This window comes from Oncorhynchus mykiss, chromosome 5 (assembly GCF_057628025.1).
Source record: "Oncorhynchus mykiss isolate SJ-2025 chromosome 5, ASM5762802v1, whole genome shotgun sequence".
Classification (NCBI taxonomy): domain Eukaryota; kingdom Metazoa; phylum Chordata; class Actinopteri; order Salmoniformes; family Salmonidae; genus Oncorhynchus; species Oncorhynchus mykiss.
The window spans coordinates 30,388,900-30,393,235 of NC_143026.1; the positions used below are offsets into that span (position 1 = coordinate 30,388,900).

General features: G+C 39.6%; 1 long non-coding RNA gene across 2 annotated transcripts in view; it reads left to right on the top strand.

The window, feature by feature from the left end:
* Positions 1-4,336, top strand: part of LOC149983240 (uncharacterized) — a 392,257-nt gene that overhangs the window by 133,232 nt on the left and 254,689 nt on the right. The window lies entirely within an intron of this gene.

The window sequence follows — 4,336 nt, forward strand, 5'->3', positions numbered from 1 at the left end:
ATATACAGCCTCTTTCTTCTCAATAGCCACAGTTCTGTTTTTTCCTCTATTTTTTGGGCTTGATGGACTGGGGGTAAATGAGCAGTTTTCCTTCTCTTCCAGCAGAGAACATCTTTATTCCATCCCCGGCTCGCGGGTTTCCTATTCAGTTCCTCTCCAAGTAATGTCAGGGGGCTGAAAAGTGCTGCAAATCAATCGTTCATGGTGTTTTGAGGACAGTTTGACACCCATGCACTCCGCCTTTCTTCCCAACAACTATAAGGGGATGGTCCGAAAAGCTGGGCAAGTTTGGCTCTGGCGAATGTGGACTCGAATGGAAAATATATGGATTATAAATGGAACGGGGTGTTTTGAACGCAGAGATAGTGAAAAGGTGAGTGACCGGGCACAAAAAAGATTGTGGAAACAGCTGCTTTTTAGGAGGGACCCCTTCCTACATTTGTCCCCTTTCCCAAATGAAATGTCCCCCCTCTCTGAATAGGATTCGTTCTCAGATAGATTTACATGTAATGCATTTCAGCATTTATTACCCTAAGAGTCTTCAGCTTGCAGGGCCAGTGGATAGTGACCATTCTTTATAAAGAGGAATTAAATTAATTGAAATGGGGTAACGCATGGATTAGATGATTTGCTTATCTATGCATTAACCTTTTTATTTTTCTGTCTGGTAAAGCTATGGACACATCAAGAGTCACCCTGCTCAACCACATTGAAAAACTATTTATGCCAGTATTTGTTCATTTCAAGTGTATGAATTAAACAATAGCCTTTACATAGGCTATAGATTTCCTTCCAATATTTAGCAAACATTTTGAAGGGCGAAATATCAAAGTAGTTGTATGAAATAGAGCTCAGGATTTCAGTTTTATCTTGTAAACCTACAACAACTAAATTAAAAGGTTCTTATATGCTTTTGCACAAAATGACGATATATATATTTTTGTATTTTTTTTTAACGGCTTTTTAAAAGGGTGCAATATTCAAAGGTTATAGGAAGGTTATTGATAATGATTCATAACGGCAGAGATTAATTGTGTTTAAAACAGAGTAGGCCTTTTTACAATTCCATTTAAAACGACACATTTTACTTCAACAATCAAACTATAGCTGCAGACTTCATTTAAAAAAATGTCTTACATGACATGTTACTTTAATATTTGAGTACACTTCAACGCTTTCACCCCTGAAAAAAGACTATGCGCGTAATACCCTAATTGTCTCAAGAACTGTCTTAATCCTTTTTTTACAGACATCCTCTCCTTAAAACAGTCCTACATAATACAACAACCGTTACCCATGCATCCATGCTATATTACAAGCATTCAAAATTAAAGTGGGCTGAATAAATCATATTAAAAACACTAAGCTCTTATTAGACATTAACCAACACAAACATTCTCAACCAGAAGACAAATAGACATCAGTTTCAACGCTGAATCATTCCTCCTACTAACTACAACCTCAGAAGAACTTCAACTGAGAGGGACTGGCAGACTGGGCTCCTCCTTGGAACTATTAAAAATATATTAAGGTAGATATCCCAGCATGGTGGATACAGTAGAACAGCTCATCTGCAGGAAAGGTGAGAGAGGTCCAGTCCCTCCCATAAGGGGTTTGTTTACCTGGAATGGAACAGTACACCTGCTTAACGAAACTGGAGCTTGAGGGGAGGAGGGGGGGGGGGGGGGGGGGGGCAAAGAGGAGGAATGCAGATGTATGTGGGAGAATGCATGAGTGAGTGTGAGAGAGAGATAGAGAGTGAGAGCTAAACACCCTCCCACACACACACCCTGCTCAGAGAGAACCCTCATAGTAAAACACACGTATTGTTAAATGACCAAACAAACTATATCAACTATAATAAAAGGCTTGCATTTCATTAAATCATTTGTCACACTTTTGACTTACTCAGTCCGGTGAAAATATGTAATTGAATACATTTTTCTATGGACAGCCCTGCATAAACAAATCAATAAATCCTATTCAATAAAATATTTGTTGCTCTACAGGGCAGTTATTCAGGACCAACATTGTGAACATTGAATGAGACATAATACATAGACAATGTAGTGTCCACATCGCATTCATATGAATGGCCCCTCACAGCCTACACCGAAAACCCAGCATATACAGTTAGTGATAATACTAGGGATTAGGTTTTATATACAGCAGTGTCGAGACCCTATTCAAACTGAATGGTCCCCCCATTCATAATCATGGCTCTCAAACCCAGTCCGGTGAAGATCTGGAGAACAACTAAATTCTGCCGCCTTCGCAATCGACCACCAGGCCAGGGACTGTCCCGCACAGGCGTCATATTAAAAAGCAAGACGATCCGAATCGAGGGCTGGATTTGGAAACAGCTGCACAGTATCAATGGGGGGGGGGGGGGGGGGGGGGTGCAGGCTGAGCAGGGTCCACTATGGCAGAGGCCCCCTGCGGAGTGCAAAGATGTGGGTTGACAAAGATGCTCAACAACGGTGCACTGGGGACACCCTTGTGGACAGGCCCCAGAGGGAGGGAACACAAGAGCTGGAGACTAGAGTAAAGAATAAGGAACATTATGAAGAAAAAAATGATCAACGAATACGCTCAGTCTTTGCGTAAAAATGGCTTGAGTGCACCACAACAATCAGACCTGTATTGTCCGGTTTCATTATTAAATGGGAATTCTTAAGCTTTGCTATAAGGAAATAACCTGAGTTATGGGACAACTCCAGGAAAACTCCACTTCAAGTATTTTGCCATACCTGAAAACATTGTCCAGCCTCGCTCTGCCTCTCCTTGTCTGTAAGCAATGGTAGGTGAATCGCTGTCCCAATCACATCTCATGAACAACAAGAGCCTATAGAAGAACCGACACTCAGGTTGAAAAAAATTGCATGTGCTCCTCTGTCCACAAAAGCTCCTTAGCGCATTATCACAAAAGGAACAAGATCCCTTGCAGTGATGATGCATTAAAATGGGCTGAACAGCACAACTCATCAATGAACCCCCTTTCCCAGACATTGGGATTTTTTTAAATAGCCAATAGGTTTATGAAAATCATTTAGGAAAAAAAACTTCTGGGTTTATGGAAACCATTTTGGCTAAAATAAACAAGTAGATCTGTATTTTAATCCACTTAGAAGACACTCCCTGTTATATTAGGACAAAAGCCCTAATGTTGAAAACAGTCATCCAGAGTTGTATTGATTTTCCAAGCTATAGCATACACTAGATACGTACAGGTGTAAAGGGCCAAAAAGAGTTCGGTCTGCTTCGTGTTTACATTTGTCCTATTGAAAACAGTGATACTGGTCACAGCCCTACTAAATTTATATTTTTGGCTGTCGATTTTGAATGTTATGAACAGTGGACTTGAGCCAGTCCAACTGATATTTCAATGCCAATAAACCCAGTGCCTTCAAAATCCATGCACTCAAATTAACAATCCCATCCGGCCTTTATCAGTCATCAGATCCGATTTTGACAGCAAACATCTTTGGGGGAAAACATGAGAATTTATGGTAGTTTCACTTAGTGAGGGGGTTTAAATAATCAAATTAAGAGGTTATTTTAAGTCCCCGTTTCAAACGTATTCAATACATGACAACTAAGATATACACAATTACCAGTTCTGTCATCAGGTAATGTTTGGTGAATTAATTCAATCATGGCATATATAGTAAGAGTAATTTGGTAAGCTCCTCTTCCTTGCCGTCAGTAAAAAGACTGCCTTTAAATGACCATGCATCTTCTGGACATATGAACTTGGCACATTTTGTCTTTCAACATATGTTTTGTCAAGAGAGGCCCTAAAAACAAGCCACTGTGACAGAAAGTGCCTTTCTCGGAGAAGGTTAGCAAAACTTGCAGATGGGTTAGGATAACTAACACAGCAGGTTAGGAGAATTGGGTCACGGTTAGGACATTTGGTTAGTGAAAATGCTTTCTTAACCTATGAAAAGTCACTTCCGGTTGAAGCTTTATCAAAAGTGGCGTGTTTCTTGAGGCCCAATGCCAAGGAGATAACGGAGAGACTAAGATTTTTTTTACCATGTATTGAGCTTAACATGACCTACAGTAACTAATAACGATGGTATACTTCAGCCACAAGAGAGGCTTGCAGAAGGAACATCTGAGAAATGGCAAAGGTCTATAGAAAATATTTCTGTTTAGAAAACAATACTTTTACCTTTATGATTACTTAAGGCTAAATGATACTATATGTTAGTCTTTACAATAGAGCTGAGGAAAGGTTTCACATTTTAAACCAATTGTAACGTTATCACATACTGTAATTTGAAGCTTTCAAATGGCAAAAAATAAAATAATTTTAACAGAACACAATAAA